The 20,319-nt window shown below is 45.6% G+C and overlaps 1 protein-coding gene across 7 annotated transcripts in view; it reads left to right on the plus strand.

Annotated features, from left to right (window-relative positions):
• The window catches only part of BABAM2 (BRISC and BRCA1 A complex member 2), a 298,460-nt gene that overhangs the window by 30,731 nt on the left and 247,410 nt on the right, over positions 1 to 20,319 (plus strand). The window lies entirely within an intron of this gene.

The following is a 20,319-nucleotide window of genomic DNA, read 5'->3' on the forward strand; positions in this document are numbered from 1 at the left end:
GGCGATGTGGCCATATGCGTCCTCCCCTAAGTGTTACCCTTATTCTAAAAGGGCTGAAGAAAGGCAGCCACTAAAGCAACTGCCTACGTAGTCTTCTCCCAAAAGCTTTCAAGAGAAATGTCACTCATTGGCAGGACCATCCCTAGCAGGGTGCGGGGCCCGGGACATAGGCGTTGAGTTTGGGAGCTCCCCCCGGCTCCAGCCAGGCCCCGGCCCCATTCCACCCCTTTCCCCAAGGCTTCACCCCTGCCCTGCTTCTTCTCACTCTTGCTCTGCCCCCACCCTGCCTCTTCCCGGCCCGCCTCTTCCCTGCCTCTTCCCACCCCTGGCCCGCCTCTTCAGTGCCCAGTTCCACCCCCTCCCCTGAGTGCATTGCACCCTCGCTCCTCTCCCCTTCATCCCAGAACCTCCTGATACAGTGAAACTTCTGATCCGCAGCAGGCGGTAGGCACTGAGAGGGAGGGAGAGGTGCTGGTTGGCGGGGCCCGCTGGTGGGCAGGAGGCGTGGTGGGTAGGAGGGAGGTTCTGGCAGGGGGGCTCCTCAACCCTGCCTGCCGCTCTCTCTCACCTCCTCACGATTTTATAGATGCGTGGGGCCCCCCAAAGCACAGGGCTCGGGGCGGTCCCCCTGATTCGCCATACCCAAGGGATGGCTCTGTTCACTGGAACATTCTCTCCCTCATCTTCACTCTCACCAGTACTGTGGGAATCACTGGTACATGTCCCAGACATGCTGTATGAAGAACAGCTAGTGGGACCTGTCAAGCCTCTGGATGCATACAGTAGAACCCCAGAGTTAGCAGCTAACTGGTCAACCACACACCTCATTTGGAACTGGCAGTACACAATCAGGCAGCAGCAGAGACAAATTTAAAAAAGCAAACACTGTACAGTACTGTGTTAAACATAAACTATTAAACATATGAAGGGAAAGTTTAAAAAAAATTAACAAGGTAAGAAAACTGTTTCTGCACTTGTTTCATTTAAATTAAGATTGTTAAAAGCAGCATTTTTCTTCTACCTAGTAAAGTTTCAAAGCTGTGTTGTGTTAAGCCAATGTTCAGTCGTAAACTTTTGAAAGAACAACCGTAATATTTTGTTCAGCATTACAAACATTTCAGAGTTATGAACAACCTCCATTCCTGAGGTGTTCATAACTCTGAGGTTATACTGTATATGTATCCAGATATTCAACCCTCTGTGGATGACAATTTGGGTGCATCATCTTCCTCTTCTTTGTAAGATGTGTTTCAATTTTATGAACTTGTAGACAACATAGATACAACTTAAAAAGAAACTACGTTCCCCCCTCTCTGTGCCTGGTATTTGATATTCTTGGTTTGCCCTCTTACAGTAAGATTGTACTGGTTATAGGCAGTTTATTACAACCTTCAAAATATATCTGGGTATATCCAGCATCTGGGTCAACAGTATCTAAGAAATTGGTCGAGTTATACCAGTTGGCTTCTGGGGGCTTCTCAGTCTTCAAAACCCACCAGTTCCAAGTTCACTAATTGTGACAGCTACCAGTCAGGTCCCTTCTACCCCTTCTAACAGAGAGAGTATGAAATTGGATGCTGTGGGCAGATAGATGTTCTTCTCTGCTACATTGGGCTCTAGAGTGTTGAACTATCAGGCAGTAATGTCCAGACATCAGTTCTATGGGAGAAAACTGTACTCTTCGCCCAGTCATTCCTGGAAGACCAGAAAAACTGGCCAAGACCTTTATTATTGAAAGTTTATTAGTTGTTAAGCACACCTTGAGAGCATCTGTCAGTGCTTCTAATGTGTCATTTAGAGCTGTTCCATCTATGATTACTTTGAGACACCATTTGTGGTTACATTAATCTGGCCTTCCTTCAGTAACAAGACTCTGGAAAGAAGACCCCCTGTTTGAAGGTGAAGGGCTATTTTAGCTCTAGAATAGATGAGGTACAGCAGGTCTTCTGCAAGGTCTCTGGGGATTTCACAATGCACTAGGAAATGATTTGGCGTACCAATGTTTTATTACCAGGGATGACTGTATATAGCCTCTATTTTCTATTCATTTCAAAAGAATACATTCCTGCATCAGCACAGATATAAACCCCCTGAACCATGGACTAAAGGGAGATCCACTTGAAAGCAGACTCTTGGCCTCAGATTTGACAGAACATCTGAGAACCCTGGACCAGTTTTAGCCCTATTAGCAATCTTGTCTTTCTTTGGAAACTGTCTCTCTCTCATTTCTTAGATACATGGAATACTGTCACATGGGCTGTTGGATCTTGGAGATCATCCTACAGGATTACTCCGTTTAGTTTGACACTATCTCTTCAAGGATCCTTCTCATGAGAACTTGCTAAGATCACAAGTTCATTCACTGATCGTTGGGTACCACAGAAGAAGTTCTCAAAGAATTTAGGGAAAGAATTTTATTCCAGGTACAAAGAGATTTTATTCCAGACAGAAGCCTCCAACCCATTCCAGGCCTTTGAAAGCTCAACTCTTTCATCAAAAAGTTAAAATTCTATCTGCTTACCCTAGCTTTGATAATCTTTTCTTTATCTACCTGCCACAGTATCCACTCACTGGAGGTGGTGCCTCTTCCTCGTCACTCTCAGGATTAGCTTTAGCCAGGCATTGCGCCCTCCTCTCGCGACGTATCTCCCATTGTCCTTCATCCTGTGGACCCCTCTTACTCCAGGAACCGCAGCCTCCTCTTCATGACTTGGCCCTTCTGGGGGGAGGGTGTGGAGGTGTAACAAAGTCTTTCCCAGAACAAACAAAACCTCTCCATATCTATGTTTCAGACTTAATAGCGATACATTGGGCTCCCAAATCCTTTCTCCGTTGTCTATGAGCTATAGTGCTTCAAATAGTCACTGACAAAATTACAGGGATGTTTTATGTAAACAAGCAGGAAGGAGTGCATTCTAGGCAGCTCTGCAAAGAGGTGGGAGTGGTTCATAGTTAAGGCTAAAATTTTATCATGGATATTTTTAGTAAAAGTCAGGGGACAGGTCATGGGCAATAAAAAAAAATTCATGGAAGCCCATGACCTGTCCCTGACTTTTACTAAAAATATCCATGATAAAATGGGAAGGGACAGGGCAGCTGCGGGGTGTCTGGGAGCTCTGGGGCAGAGGGGAGCTGCAGGGTCCCTCTGCCCCTTCCCCAGCAGTGGGGACCTGCGGGAATCTTTCTGCTGCTGCTGCAGTGGGAGCTGCGGGGGTCCCCCAGCCCTGTGGCAGCAGCCAGGGAGCTGATGGGGTCCCCCTGTCTCTGCCGCAGTGGGGAGCTATGGCGGACCCCCTACCCCTCCATAGTGGCCAGGGGCTGCAGGGGTCCCTGTGGTGGCGGGGAGCTGCTGGGGTCCCCCTGCCCCACAGCAGCTGTGGGGGTTCCTCTTCCCCACGGTGGTGACTGGGGAGCTGTGGGGGTCCCCCTGCCCTGCCCCGGAAATGGGGAGCTGCGGGGGGTCGCCCTGCTCCGCCACCACTGGTGGGGAGTTGCAGGGTACCCCCACTGCCCATGGTGGCTGGGAGCTTGGGGGCACCGCTGCCTCAGGTGGCGGGGGTACCTCAGAACTCCCTGCCTCTGCAGGAGGCGGCAGGACCCTGCAGCTCCCAGACGCCAGGGCTGAAGTCATTGCGATCTCTGGAAGTCACAGATTCTGTGACTTCCGCGACCACCTTGACAAAATTGTAGCCTTACTCATAGTATACCAGATTTATCCAGTAGTTTCTCCCTTGAGGGCAAGGACAATACACTAATACAACAGCTAAGCAGAGTCCATCATGATAAGCCTGAATGGTCACTCAATAATTGGGTACAAACATCTTCTTCTCCTTATGGGGGTGTCAAGAGAGAGATAATCCTGTTTGCCTGTAAAAAGACACAGGTCTAGCCATCTGGGGTTTTGCTCCAGAGAAGAGCAGAGCAATCCATCTAGAATTGATTTCTTTTAGCCTCGGGGTAGGTCTTCTCTGTGTCTTCCCTCCAATTCCTCTAATTCAAGGAGCTCTGAAAAAAATCAGACATCACAAAACCAAAATTATTCTGATTGCCTTGGGCAAAACAGCATTAGTGCAGAGATCTACCACAACTATTGCAAAGGGTTTATCTGTATCTCCTTGCAATTCCAGGCCTGTTGACCTAACAGAGGGTTTAGATTTGTCATCCAGACTGAGTCTGGCTTGACAGCATGGACCACAAGACTTTGACAGATCTAGAACTTTCCTGTGTGGAGAAAACGGGAGATTCTATTAAACTCAAGGAAGCAGTCAACCTACCTGTGTTATTGTTATAAGTAAGGCTATGATTCTGTCACGGAGGTCACAGAGGTCACGTGACTTCTTCTGGGGAAGGGTTGGAGAACCTGTCAACCCCGAGCTGCCAGAACAGCTGACTGGTGGCCAGCCCTGGGACCACTGAAAAAGCGGTCCCTAGCTGCAGGAGCAGTGGCTGGGGTTGGATCAGCTCCCCTGAGGCTGGAGCAGCAGCAATCAGCCCCCACCGCAGGAGCAGCGGCGAGGCTGGAACAGCTGCAAAAGCCTGGCAGTCATCTGTTTTTCCCCACAGGGTATTTTTAGTAAAAGTCACAGACAGGCCGTGGGCTTCCATTTGTTTATTGCTCATGACCTGTCCCTGATTTTTACTAAATATACCCGTGACAGAATCTTAACCTTAGTTATACGTGGCAATGGTTCTCTTTGCCATCAACCACTAGTAACATACATACAACTTCATCTCTTAGACAGTTTGTATTAGAATACATTATTTGAAATTTTTGGGACTTCCCAACGTACATTTCACAGCCATCTCAGCTCATCACAGTTCAGTCAAGCAAATGATTATACTTAGCCATGATATAGTAAAAAGTTTCTAGAAGGGTTAATGAACATTTGCCCTCTGGTTAGAAAATGCACACCTACATGGGACCTTAATCTAGTTCTTTCTTAACTCATGAAACACCCCCTTAGAACCTATGGGGGAGTATTCCCTGTTTCATCTCTCTGTGGAGACAGTCTTTGTTACAGCTATTACATCTGCTAGAAAAGTTGAGTGAGGTTTAGGCTGTCATGGTTTACCTCCCTTTCACAGTCTTTAATAAAGAAGAAGCAGTTATTCATCTACAGCCTACATTTCTCCCCAAGTGGTAACAGAAGTCCATCTCAAGAAGTCCATAAACCTGCCAGTATTTTTTTCCCTAGGCCTCACTCTGGGGAAGCCAAGCTTATACACTTTGGATGCTAAAAGAGCATTAACCTTCTATTTGAATAGGCCCACGGAATACCAAAAATCACCTGGATTGTTTGTTGTTTATGGGCAAAAGAGTAAAGGTCAGATGATCACATCCCAACACTTTTGTGAGTGGGTTAGGCTCTGTATTGAAGAGTGTGATTAAAAACAAAACTGTTCCTCTTCCAGAAGGACTTAGAATGTAGTTGATTAGAATGAAGTCTACTTCCTCGGCCTGCTTTAGACATAATCCCATATTAGAAATCTGTAGTACAGCCACTTGAAGCTCAATTAATACTTTCACAAAACATTATTCCTTAGATCTGTCACCTAGATCAGATACCCAATTTGATAAAGCAACATTACAGTAGTTAACTAGGTCTCCATGGCCTGTTGTCAAGAGGTAAAGCGTTTTGCCTGCCAAACTGTCAAGAGTAGGAATTGAGCAGAGGCCACTGAAAGTAGAAATGAAGATGACAAACATGTATTTGGAGTTGTTCTTTATTGATTCTGCACATTCACACGTCTCACTCTCCATCCCCTTTCTCTGAGTCCTACTCAGAACTTTGGACCTGGGGGAGATTGTAGAAGGAGCTGATGAAGTGTGTGTAATGCAGCCCCTTTTTGTAGCCTTGCCTCTGAACTTTTGGATCTGCAAGGGGAGTAGCAGTGTGAGTGTGTTCTAACAGGCATTGCTAGTAAAAGGTTTCACCAGTCCATGCTTCAGCATTGGCATATCCCAGGAGTATGAATGTGTTGAGTCCACCGCAAAGAACTGTGGTTACAGAGGAGTAACTTTAATTTCCACAAAAGCTGTATGTTCAACATATAGCCCCACTGAACTCTGTTGCAATTGTCAGTGCTTAGCTGAGATGGACTCTGCATGTTCAGTTATTTCAAGCTGAGCACCCAGAAAGTGAGGAACACACAGCTAGTGGTCACCTGTAAAGAAGAGTGGTGTAAGTGGTTTGCCTAGCGTTACATAAAAACTCTGTGGCAGAGGCAGGGATAGAAAGCAGTTCTTCTGGGTCGTATTCAACTGTGTTAACCATCAGACAATTGTTTCTCTTCCTAGAATTCCCTGTCTCATTCATCACAAACCTTTTTAACTTCTGCAGTAAATGAGACAGGGGTCATAGGAAACAACAGCTGCCTTCACTTCACAACCCTGATTTATCCCAGAACGCCATCTATCCTGTGCACTGAGCAAGGCAGAATCCTCTGGAAAAAATATGATGTGATCACAGAATCATAGAAATGTAGGGCTGGAAGGGACCTAGAGAAGTAGTCAGTCCATGCTGTGGCAGGACTAAGTAAACCTAGACCATCCCTGACAGATGTCTGTCCAATCTGTTTTTAAAAACTCCCAATAATGGGGATTCTACAACCTCCATTGGAGCCTATTCTAGAGTTTAACTACTTTTACAATTAGAAAACCTTTCCTAATATCTAATCTAAATCTCCCATATTGCAGATTACATCCATTACTTCTTGTCCTCCTACCTTCAGTGGACATGGAGAAAATTGATCACCATCCTCTTTATAACCGACTTTAATATTTTTGAAGAGTTATCAGCTCCCCTTTCAGTCATCTTTTCTCAACACTAACCATGCCCAATCTGCATCACATTGTTGACTCATGTTTAGTTTGTGATCGATTATAACCCCCCAGATCCTTTTCAGCAGTACTACCACCGGTAGGGACCATAAAGGCAGAACAATAGGAGTATAGATTTCACAATCAGAACTATTGATAAGTGGTTTCTTCCCAGACAAAGGCTATCAAACAAAGTTTTCTTTAAACATCTTAAGATCTGTTTATTTGGTGATGGTGGGTACTATTAGGACTGGAGTGCCTTCTTATCAGCCCAATATTACATTCTTTGATGCAATTTAGCTGGAATGTGAGGATGCAACTCTGCAACTTTGCTCATGGTTGCTGCTTTTACTGCAGAAAATGATCTCAGATCTTACACCTCCAGATGCCTACAAATTCATTGTTTAATAATTTGTTCCACTATCTTTCCAGGTATCTAAGTTAGGATGACTGATCTATAATTCTCTGTGTCCTCTTTCTTCCCCTTTTTAAAGATAGGTGCTATGTTTGCCCTTCTCCAATCTTCTGGGACTTCACTTGTACTCCAGGAGTTCTCAAGGATAATTGCTAACAGTTCTGAGATTGTTTCATTTAGTTCCCGAAGTACCATAGGTTTAGTTTAATCAGGCTCTGCTGACTTGAATACATCTAACTCGGTGGTTCTCAAACTTTTGCAGTGGTGACCCCTTTCACACAGCAAGCCTCTGAGTGCGACCCCCTCCCCCTCCCCAAACTAAAAACACTTTTTTTTTTTAATAATAGCACTATTTTAAATGCTGGAGGTGAAGCAGGGTTAGGGGTAGAGGCTGACAGTTCATGACCCCCTGAGGGTCATGATCCGCAGTTTGAGAACCCTTGATCTAAGTTGTCTAAATATTCTTTAACCCGATCTTCCCTAATTTGGCTTGTATTCCTTCCCCCTTGTTGTTAATATTAATTGTGTTGAGTATCAGGTCACCATTAACCTTTTTAGTGAAGACTAAAGCAAAACAGGCATTAAATACCTCAGCTTTCTTGATGTCATCAGTTATTAGCTCTCCTTCCTTGCTAAATAGAGGACTTTCACTTTCCTTCATCTTCCTCTTGCTGCTAATATATTTAAAGAACCTTTTTGTACTGCCTTTTATGTCCCTTGCTAGGTGTAACTGATTTTGGGCCTTCGGCTTTCTGATATTATTCCTACTTGCTTGTGCTAATCTTTTGTACTCCTCCTTAGCAATTTGTCCACGTTTCCTCTTTTTGTAGGATTCCCTTTTGATTTTCAGGTCATTGAAGGGTTCCTGACAGGACCATATTGGCCTCTTCCTATCTTTTGTTCTCACCGGGATATTGTCTCCTTGAGAATATTGTCTCTTTGAGAAACTGTCAGCTCTCCTGGGATCCTTTTTCCCTTAGATTTTCTTCCCATTGGGCCTTACCTGCCAGTTCTCTGACTTTGTTGAAGCCCTCTTTTTTAAAGTCCATTGCCTTTATTCTGCTGCTCTCAGTCATTCCTTTCCTTACAATCATGAAATCTGTCATTTCATGATCACTTTCACATAAATTGCCTTCCACCTTCAGATGCGCTACGAATTCCTCCCTGTTGGTCAGAATCATAGAATATCAGGGTTGGAAGGGACCTCAGGAGGTCATCTAGTCCAACCCCCTGCTCAAAGCAGGACCAATGCCTAACTAAATCATCCCAGACAGGGCTTTGTCAAGCCTGACCTTAAAAACCTCAAAGGAAGGCGATTCCACCACCTCTCTAGGTAACGCATTCCAGTACTTCACTACCCTCCCAGTGAAAAAGCTTTTCCTAATATCCAACCTATACCTCCCCCACTACAACATGAGACCATTACCCCTTGTTCTGTCATCTGCTACCACTGAGTGCAGTCTAGATCAGTGGTCCCCAGCCTTTCTTGTGGGAATGGCATATTGCTATTCCCAGAAGACTGTGGCGGGTGCTGGATACCCCGCCGCCGATTAAGAAGTGTTGCCGCTGAAATGCTGCCGGGTGGTTCTCCAGCGGCCATGCTCGGCGGCGGGGTGTCCTGCGGGTGTACAAAAATGCCCGAGCAGGTGCCATGGCGCCTGTGGGCACTGCGTTGGGGACCCCTGGTCTAGATCCATCCTCTTTGGAACCCCCTTTCAGGTAGTTGAAAGCAGCTATCAAATCCCCCCTCATTCTTCTCTTCTGCAGACTAAACAATCCCAGTTCCTTCAGCCTCTCCTCATAACTCATGTGTACCAGTCCCCTAATCATTATTGTTGCCCTCTGCTGAACGCTTTCCAATTTTTCCACATCCTTCTTGTAGTGTGGGGCCCAAAACTGGACACAATACTCAAGATGAGGCCTCACCAATGTGGAATAGAGGGGAACGATCACGTCCCTCGATCTGCTGGCAATGCCCCTACTTATACAGCCCAAAATGCCGTTAGCCTTCTTGGCAACAACGGCACACTGTTGACTCATATCCAACTTCTCGTCCACTGTAACCCCTACATCCTTTTCTGCAGAACTGCTGCCTAGCCATTCGGTCCCTAGTCTGTAGCGGTGCATGGTATTCTTCCGTCCTAAGTGCAGGACTCTGGTTGCCTGCCATATTTACTATTCTTTCTACACATCAGGATGGTTTGTCCCTGTAACCTCAATAAGGATTCTTTAAAATACAGCCAGCTCTCCTGGACTCCTTTCCCCCTCATGTTATTCTCCCAGGGGATCCTGCCCATCAGTTCCCTGAGGGAGTTCAAGTCTGCTTTTCTGAAGTCCAGGGTCCGTATTCTGCTGCTCTCCTTTCTTCCTTGTGTCAGGATCCTGAACTTGACCATCTCATGGTCACTGCCTCCCATGTTCCCATCCACTTTTGCTTCCCCTACTAATTCTTCCTGGTTTCTGAGCAGCAGGTCAAGAAGAGCTCTGCCCCTAGTTGGTTCCTCCAGCACTTGCACCAGGAAACTTTCCCCTACACTTTCCAAAAACTTCTTGGATTGTCTGTGTACTGCTGTATTGCTCTTCCCAGCAGATATCAGGGTGATTGACGTCTTCCATGAGAACCAGGGCCTGCCATCTTGTAACTTTCATTAGTTGCTGGAAGAAAGCCTCGTCCACCTCATCCCCCTGATCTGGTGGTTGATAGCAGACTCCCATCCCTTGTTGCTCACACTTCTAAACTTAATCCAGAGACTCTCAGGTTTCATACCTGAGCTCTGAGCAGTCATACTGCTCTCTTACATACAGTGCGATTCCCCCACCTTTTCTGTCCTGCCTGTCCTTCCTGAACAGTTTATATCCATCCATGACAGTACTCATGTGAGTTATCCCATGTGAGTTATCCCACCAAGTCTCTGTTATTCCAATCACATCTAAAATCACATCTAAAAGGGATGTTATTCCAATCAAATCTAAAAGGGCTGTTCCCTGATTACTTCCTCCACTTTCTTGAACAGAAAGTTGCATACCAAGAAAATTTTGTGTTTTGCTGTATTACTTTTCCAACAGATGTCTGGGTGGTTAAAGTCCTCTATTACTACCAAATCTTGTGTTTTAGATATTTTTGTTGTTTGTTCCAGAAATGCCTAATCCACCTCCTCTTCCCGATTTGGCAATTTTAAATACTGTATCATAATGCATACACACAATGGGGCGGAACTAAGATTGCATGAGCAAACACCCTCTGCTCCTATCCCTGCCATCCCTCCTGAACTGCTGCCTTTCCCTGTCCCTCTGTTCCTCTCCTTGTCTTCTCTTTTGAGCTCCTGTTCCTGTCTTCTTCCCTGCTTCTATTCCTCTTCATCCCCTAGTTCCTGTCTCTACCCTATGCTCTGCTCTGCATGTTCCTGCCCTGGCCTCCACTCCCTGCTCCTATCCTCTGCCTCCTCACCCACTCCCTGCTTCTCATCGATATTCATTTGTGTCAGGCTGCTTTCTCCTCCTCCATGCTTTCTGGGCACTAGTGAGGGAAAATTGAGAGTACAGGAGAGAGAGTCTTCGTGTCAGCTCCTGTGCCCAGTACTATAATAGCTCTGGCTGCCAGAAGGAGCAAGGAAAAGTTCTGCTCAGCCTTTGCCACATGCTCAGTTGTTCTGTGGGAATGGCACATGCACAGTCCAGTCCCATGTAGGAGCTGTGAAGGCATGGGGAATTTAGTTGCCATACTCTAACTTCTAGTGAGCATGTATCCAGTGGGATTTTTCAGAAGACTATATAGCTTGGCCAGATTTGGGCAGAATTTCACTGGGAGAGCACAATGGATGTCCCAGACCCCATCGTCAAATTCCAAGTCTTTCCTCCAAAGCCTAGAGGCACTTGACTTTCTCAGTGAAATAGTTGTAAGACTTTAGCATGGTCAAAATAATGTGTATTTCTTCAATCTCGTTGTGGGAAATGGCTGAACTGTTTTAGCTGAAAGTTTTTCTTTAAATAAACAAACAACCACAGAAACAAACAAAAACAAAAATTAAAAGCCTGAGGCTCATCCCTGGAATGGGAAATTTCAGCCTGAACAGTTGAAGTATGGCAAAATCATAAGCAATTGGAAACAGGGACTTATAGTGGAAAGTGGTAGGTAACCTTAATTGTGGTAATCTAGAAAACAAATCTGTACTACAAGAATCTACATGGTGAGCTTCTTTTGCCTGCAGGTAATTAGCAATTACATTTTACTTCCAGTTTTACATAGTGATGCTAACCGTGCATCGGCTGGAGCCAGGCTGTTCTGAAATCTGGCTCCATATTTAGGGTAACTTTTTATGGTCTGTAGCTCAAAAACAGTTTGATCATGTTTTCCATTCTTTGTGTGTACATGCACGCACATACAGAGGGTGTCATTCTGCAACCAATTTATTGCTACAAAAACAATTGTTAGATGAATCACAGCAACCTGCAGAGCCAGGATTTAGAATGCTAGGCATTTAATTCCAAAACTTACAAGCCTTTACCACTTGAGCAAAGGGAGGACCTCTGTTGCAGTTGCAAAACTTAGAAGGACCTTAATGTTCCCTCTAACCTGTAACCCGCCACCATAAAGCAAGCTATTTATACTGAATGCAGACTGTAGCTATTACAGTTAGGTACAGCAGCTAACAACTTTGGTTAAATACAGCTATTTTCTTGAAACATAGCTGCTGCGCAAATTTTAAATGAGATGTAAGTGAATGGTGAAGGGTTGATAACAAGTACTTTTTAAATTAAGGACTACAAAGTAACATTAAATACAAGTCCCCTTCAAAGCATGGTAACATGTTAATGACCTATAACTCATAAACTTTTAAGAGTAATTTTCTTCAGACTTTGTAGAATAATTCTCCTTAGTATTTGGAGTAAATTTAGCAATTTTCAGACAAGACCATGCCTTCATGTGTGGTGGATTTAAAACTATGGATCATACTGTAACTTGGTTATAATCTTAACTACTGTATATTGACAAGAGAATCTACATAAAGTAAATTGATTTCCACAAAGGGCTATTGAAAACAACACGAATAAGACTTACTTTAACAACTTGGACATCAGACTGGAAAAAAGGTGTAAATTTTTACTGGTTTGTTGGAGAATCCACAATGACCCTTGGTAAATTGTTTAATCACTGACAATTTTTAAATCAAGATGGGAAGTTTTTCTAAAAGCTCTGCTCTAGGAATTACTTTGGAGAAGTTATATGGCCTGTGCTATCCAGGAGATCAGACTAGATGATTGCAATGGTCCCTTCTGGCCTTAGAATCTAAAATCAGTATTTTCATTTTTGGTTCATATTCTAGCACGTTGCTTTCTTCAGCCCACACGTGATCTGAAACAAAGATAATTAAATGCAACAAAGAGGCAAGAGGAGTTCTGGTGGCTGGGCTGCATGTTTCTTTTTTTTTTGTTAGATTGTGATGGCTGTTCAGTCATCTGGAGACAACCATTTTACTTAGAAACTGGCTGACAATGAGCATTTAATAGATGAGTTTAGAGCCTTCTGGTTGGCCACTAACACAATGTCATCAGCAGACAGTGCAGGTACTGATTTGTCTGGCCACATGGGAAAACTTGAAGCAGAGCGATAGCTGACAAAGGTAGTATTTAACCTCAATTAAGGTTAAGAATCATTGTGTGTTTTGGTTTTTATTTTTTTCTTCATGGTTTTGACTCTGAAATCAGGTCTTATGGAATAAAGTATAATTGATACCTCTCAGTACGTTGGAATAGTTAGTGTTTATCAGAAATGGCAATATAATTTTTTTTTTCTATTTTAGTTACCTTAAAGTATTTAAGTACCTTATTTTTTCTTTAAAATGCCTGAAGATGACCAATTAAAACTCCAATCCTTCACCTGCCCAGATGATTAGCCCTCTTAAATTCAGTAAGACTACTTCATGTGTGCGTGCTTGCAGGATTGGTACTTAAATAATTAAGGGCTATGTGTTAAGCTTACAGTCTGCCTGGAAGGCAGGGTGGGGTTGGGGAGTGGAAGGAAGTGGTGCATTGTTGCAAAGCTTTTGGAGCCGCCTAGAGGGAGATGGTAACTCTGGGGCTTCCGGTAGCCTCACCCCTCTGTAAGAGGGAGTACACTGTTGACATGTCTATAGCTGGTGCAGTGTACTCTCCCCAGTATGCCAGTGAAGCTATGTCACTGACCAGCCTAGAGGGGTTGGGGCTAAGACCATGCTTCTTCCTGCCAACCTGCACATGGCAGGGCACTTGAAGCAGTGGTATGCCACATCAGCGCAAGGCAGTAAGAGTGTGACTTAGTCTCTTTATTCCCTTGGATTGGCATGCAGGATGGGCTGCTTGTATATGCAGTTTTGTTATCCATTTCATTCTGTTCGACTTGTGTAAGCATCTCTTTTGACAAACCATTTGATACTTTCAACACTTTAATTTCAGCTTCAAATGGTAAGCACTTGTCCCATTGAGGAAATTATTAAAAAGTTTTGTTTTTTTCCATTAGACTTTCTGTATCAAAATTCTGAATTGCTTTATAGTGGTTTTTTTTTTCCATTTCTGTTAGTGAGAAGTAACTAGTTCCCTTTAGATGCACCTCTGAAAGATTTTTGCTTAGTTACCCAGCCAATCGCAGTGCTTTAAATCTCTTGTGTAGCCTACTCGAAGAGGGGTAATTTGCTAAAAAATGACTGTGAAAGCTGTCACTTTCCATCACTTCTAGATCAGTAAAATTTAAAAACATGCTAAGTGAGCTATAATAACCTAGGAGAAATACTTAGTGTTGCTTTTAGGGACATTAATATCATCAGATCACTCTTTTCTTTTAATGTAACGTATATTGTACTTTTCCCTCAAGTATTTCCAAATTGCTTAGTGTACTAAAGTAAAGGTTGAATTTGCAAAATCAGAAATTTTGGTGGATATTTTAAAAGCTACCAAAATATATTGTCTTAATGGTAAGGGTGACAGGACCCCTATGACCTTTGATATTTCAAAATAAATTGCCATTAAATATTAACTGCTGTTGATGTATTATTTTGGAAGCTTCTACACTAATTTTTTTTTTTAAAAAACCTCATTTGTGAAGGTTTGGTTTAGATGCTATAGTGATGGGTGCCTTACAAATGCTTCAAAACTATAGGCTAAAATACTTATAATAGTTCTCTCCTCTGATTACGTTTCTAGTCATAGTTGTGTATGCACTGACATTGAGCATTCCTTTCTACCTTGATGTTCTTACCTGCACAAGTAAAATAAGATATCTTCTTAAAAAATAAACAAGCAAACCAAAACAAACCCCACAACTGTGGTGTTTTCTTAGCCCTGGTCTACACTAGGACTTTAGGTCGAATTTAGCAGCATTAAATCGATGTAAACCTGCACCCGTCCACATGATGAAGCCCTTTTTTTCTACTTAAAGGGCTCTTAAAATCAATTTCCTTACTCCACCCCTGACAAGTGGATTAGCGCTTAAATCGGCCTTGCCGGATCGGATTTGGGGTACTGTGGACACAATTCAATGGTATTGGCCTCCGGGAGCTATCCCAGAGTGCTCCATTGTGACCGCTCTGGACAGCACTCTCAACTCAGATGCACTGGCCAGGTAGACAGGAAAAGAACCGCGAACTTTTGAATCTCATTTCCTGTTTGGCCAGCGTGGCAAGCTGCAGGTGACCATGCAGAGCTCATCAGCAGAGGTGACCATGATGGAGTCCCAGAATCGCAAAAGAGCTCCAGCATGGACTGAACGGGAGGTACGGGATCTGATCGCTGTATGGGGAGAGGAATCCGGGCTATCAGACACTCTGTTCCAGTTTTTGAAATGCCAAAACCTTTGACAAAATCTCCCAGGGCATGAAGAGGTCATGACAGAGGTCATAACAGGGACGCGAAGCAGTGCCGCGTGAAACTTAAAGAGCTGAGGCAAGCCTACCAGAAAACCAGAGAGGCGAATGGCCGCTCCGGGTCAGAGCCCCAAACATGCCGCTTCTATGATGAGCTGCATGCCATTTTAGGGGGTTCAGCCACCACTACCCCAGCCGTGTTGTTTGACTCCTTCAATGGAGATGGAGGCAACACGGAAGCAGGTTTTGGGGACGAAGAAGATGATGATGATGAGGTTGTAGATCGCTCACAGCAAGCAAGCGGAGAAACCGGTTTTCCCGACAGCCAGGAACTGTTTCTCACCCTGGACCTGGAGCCAGTGCCCCCCGAACCCACCCAAGGCTGCCTCCTGGACCCGGCAGGCGGAGAAGGGACCTCCGGTGAGTGTACCTTTTACAATACTATACATGGTTTAAAAGCAAGCATGTGAAAGGATTAATTTGCCCTGGCATTCGCGGCTCTCTTGGATGTACTCCCAAAGCCTTTGCAAAAGGTTTCTGGGGAGGGCAGCCTTATTGCGTCCTTCATGGTAGGACACTTTACCACTCCAGGCCAGTAACACATACTCGGGAATCATTGTACAACAAAGCATTGCAGTGTATGTTTGCTGGCGTTCAAACAACATCCGTTCTTTATCTCTCTGTGTTATCCTCAGGAGAGTGAGATATCATTCATGGTCACCTGGTTGAAATAGGGTGCTTTTCTTCAGGGGACACTCAGAGGTGCCCGTTCCTGCTGGGCTGTTTGCCTGTGGCTGAACAGAAATGTTCCCCACTGTTAGCCACAGGGAGGGGGGAGGGTTGAGGGGGTAGCCACGCGGTGGGGGGAGGCAAAATACAACCTTGTAACGAAAGCACATGTGCTATTTATGTACTGTTAACAGCAAAGTTTACCCTGAAAGAGTGTAGCCACTGTTTTATAAAATGTGTCTTTTTAAATACCGCTGTCCCTTTTTTTTTTCTCCACCAGCTGCATGTGTTTCAATGATCACAGGATCTTCTCCTTCCCAAAGGCTAGTGAAGATTAGAAAGAAAAAAAAAATGCACTCGTGATGAAAAGTTCTCTGAGCTCATGCTGTCCTCCCACACTGACAGAGCAGAGACGAATGCGTGGAGGGAAATAATGTCAGAGTGCAGGAAAGCACAAAATGACCGGGAGGAGAGGTGGCGGGCGGAAGAGAGTAAGTGGCAGGCTGAAGAGAGTAAGTGCTGGGCTGAAGAAAGCGTGATGAAAGGAAGCAGGATTCAATGCTGAGGCTGCTGGAGGATCAAACCAGTATGCTCCAGTGTATGGTTGAGCTGCAGCAAAGGCAGCTGGAGCACAGACTGCCACTACAGCCCCTGTGTAACCAAACGCCCTCCTCCCCAAGTTCCATAGCTTCCACACCCTGATGCCCAAGAATGCGGTGGGGGGGCCTCCAGCCAACCAGCCACTCCACCACAGAGGATTGCCCAAAAAAACAGAAGGCTGGCATTCAATAAATTTTAAAGTTGTAAACTTTTAAAGTGCTGTGTGGCATTTTCCTTCCCTTCTCCACCCCTCCTGGGCTACCTTGGTAGTCATCCCCCTATTTGTGTGATGAATGAATAAAGAATGCATGAATGTGAAGCAACAATGACTTTATTGCCTCTGCAAGCGGTGATCGAAGGGAGGAGGGTAGGGTGGTTGGCTTACAGGGAAGTAGAGTGAACCAAGGGGCGGGGGGTTTCATCAAGGAGAAACAAACAGAACTTTCACACCGTAGCCTGGCCAGTCATGAAACTGGTTTTCAAAGCTTCTCTGATTCGTACTGCGCCCTCCTGTGCTCTTCTAACCGCCCTGGTGTCTGGCTGCGCGTAACCAGCTGCCAGGCAATTTGCCTCAACCTCCCACCCCGCCATAAATGTCTCCCCCTTACTCTCACAGATATTGTGGAGCGCACAGCAAGCAGTAATAACAGTGGGAATATTGGTTTCGCTTTAAACATCCAAATGCACATTCTACCACCATTCTGCACGTGCTCAGCCTGTAGTTGAACAGCTCCTGACTACTGTCCAGGCTGCCTGTGTACGGCTTCATGAGCCAGGGCATTAAGGGGTAGGCTGGGTCCCCAAGGATACATATAGGCATTTCAACATCCCCAACAGTTATTTTCTGGTCTGGGAATAAAGTCCCTTCCTGCAGCTTTTGAAACAGACCAGAGTTCCTGAAGATGCGAGCGTCATGTACCTTTCCTGACCATCCCACGTTGATGTTGGTGAAATGTCCCTTGTGATCCACCAGAGCTTGCAGCACTATTGAAAAGTACCCCTTGCGGTTTATGTACTCGGCGGCTTGGTGCTCCGGTGCCAAGATAGGGATATGGGTTCCGTCTATGGCCCCACCACAGTTAGGGAATCCCACTGCAGCAAAGCCATCCACTATGACCTGCAGATTTCCCAGGGTCACTACCCTTGATATCAGCAGATCTTTGATTGCATGAGCTACTTGGATCACAGCAGCCCCCACAGTAGATTTGCCCACTCCAAATTGATTCCCAACTGACCGGTAGCTGTCTGGCGTTGCAAGCTTCCACAGGGCTATCGCCACTCGCTTCTCAACTGTGAGGGCTGCTCTCATCTTGGTATTCATGCACTTCAGAGCAGGGGAGAGCAAGTCACAAAGTTCCATGAAAGTGCCCTTACGCATGCGAAAGTTTCGCAGTCTGCTGCTGCTTTCACGGAGGGAGGAAGGGAACGGGGGCCTGAGGATATGTACCCAGAACCACCCGTGACAATGTTTTAGCCCCATCAGGCATTGGGATCTCAACCCAGAATTCCAATGGGCAGTGGAGACTGCGGGAACTGTGGGATAGCTACCCACAGTGCAACACTCCGGAAGTCGACTCTTGCCTCAGTATTGTGGAAGCACTCCGCCGAGTTAATGCACTTAATACACTTAGAGCATTTTCTGTGGGGACACACACACTCGAATATATAAAAACGATTTCTAAAAAAACGACTTTTATAAATTCGACCTAATTTCGTAGTGTAGACATACCCTTACTCTGACTACACTGAGGCTTTGATCCTGAAAGTCCTCTCTCAGAGCCTGATCCCACATCTATTGAATCAAGCCCTCTGTGCATTGAAGTGAACACAAGGTGCGGGCTACACATGGGCACAAATAAGGTTAAACAATAGTATGGTGAGCAAAAGTCAATCTGAAGCCCCTGCATGTCTTTGACTTAGTTTTCTGAGTGTAAGGTAAAACAGAGGTGGGGTGCAGGGAGAGAATGGATGTGTTTTAGGACATTGGTTTTCAAACTGTGGGGCATGTCCCCTTGTGGTGGTGGTTGGGTGGGGGTGCAATGAGGATACTGGGAGGCATGTGATGGGATGTGGGTCTGTGACTGGCTGGGTGTCTGGGCCAGAGCAGGGCAGTAGCAGGGAGAACTCATAGGGAGTCCCCAGCAGATGACGGGGAGCGCAGCCACACCCTGTCCTGGCAGCAGCCTGCTCCTCTTCCCCTCCTCCCAACTTGACCATTGGGGACTTCTTGCTTGCTCTCCCTGCTACTGCCCTGCCCTGGCCCATATACCTGGCTGGCTGCAGTCCTTGTGTATTTACTCTCTGGAGCCTGTGGGTGTGAGAAGCTCTGGGAATAGGGGAGGGAGGGCAAGGAATCCCGTTGCACTCCACGCTGCCATAGGTTCCTCTGGGGATGGAGTCAACCAGATCATGCTGCTACCCCAGATGTGAGCTGCCTGTTCTCCATGAGTCACTTTCTGTCCTGGATGGGTCCGAGTCGGGGAAGGAGGGAGGGTCCGTGGAGAAAGGGGGGCACAGCAAAAAAGTTTGGGAATGTCTATTTTAATAGAAATGAGCTTAAGCACCATTCTCAATATGCCAGTGAGGCACTTAGCTATATGCACTACTCTAACCTCTCTTCAGCTGCAAGACAGGTGTAATTTTGCATCTACATAATAGCTCTCGCTGTACAAGGTTAGGTGTCCCTGTGCTATCCTACTTCCCACATTTTACTTTTGTTTATGCACATGATCCGGTGGGTAGTATGAGTGACCACCCGTCCCTAATTGGGCAGGACAGTCCTGAAATGTACATTTCAAGTCCTGGTCCCAGGCTGAATGACACTGTGTCAGCATTTGTCCCAGATTCCCTGTGATGCTGCTATGCACCTGCCCAAGGCTTAGTGGTGGTGCCAGTCTCTTCCTGGTGTGTGTGTGGGGGGGGGGGGGGGGGGCTGAGGCCCTCCCTCGCCACAAGGACTCACCCCCTGATCCTTCTCTTTCCTCCGAGGCCCGGAGCTGGGCCGTGCTAAGAGCCACCCGGGTAGCCTGGGCCGTTGTGGGGAGCCCCGGACCCTCCACCTGCCTTTGGGGTTGGGGCTGCTTTGGGGCTCTTATCACTGCATAGCTTTGGCTCCTGGCCTGGTCAGGGCGGGGTTTCGGGGGAAGGGTAGGAGCAGGAGGCAGGGCCACAGAGGGAGTGGGGCTTCTGCCTATGTCCTGTTTTTGCATTTTGAAAAGGTGGTCAGTAGGGTACTGCACTGGGACTCAGGAGACGTGGGTTGTATTTGTGACTCTACCACTGATCTTATGTGTGACCTTGGGCAAGTCACTTCACTTCTCTAGGCCTCTCTTTCCCTTCCTACCTTTTGTCTGACCTGTCTGTTTAGACTGCCAGCTCTTTGGAGCAGGAGACTGACTTAGTATGCATTTGTAAAGTGCCTAGCACAATAAGACGCAATCTCAGTTGGAGCCTTTAAATTCTGCAGTAATAAAAATAATTTCGTACATACACATTAAAATATTTTTTTCTTAAATGACATGGTGCAATCACTAGTGTTGTTAGCCCATGGGAATGGGAACCTGGAACACCTGATTTCTAATCCCAGCTATGTCACTAGTTTACTGTGGTTTTGGGCAGATAATTTAATCTCTCTGTTTTATTTTCCCGAGCCATAAAATGGGTAAAAATGGCTGTGAATTTTTTACTTCATTTAAATTCACAATGCATCTCAGTTTCTTCAATAATGGAGACAGGGTGTACAAGTCTGTTGTACTGTTGAGTAAGTCAAGGAGAGCTGGCTGTTTCTGTACTGCATGAGTTAGAGAGTTTGGTGGGTTTGGAGGCTGATTAAAGTGTGTCATAGAGAAGTGTCTCAAATCAGGGAGCTGTTTTCCTGGGAGATCCTTTGATGCTTCAGACTGGTAGAGAAACTGCTGTTT

This window comes from Lepidochelys kempii, chromosome 3 (genome assembly GCF_965140265.1).
Source record: "Lepidochelys kempii isolate rLepKem1 chromosome 3, rLepKem1.hap2, whole genome shotgun sequence".
Taxonomy (NCBI): domain Eukaryota; kingdom Metazoa; phylum Chordata; order Testudines; family Cheloniidae; genus Lepidochelys; species Lepidochelys kempii.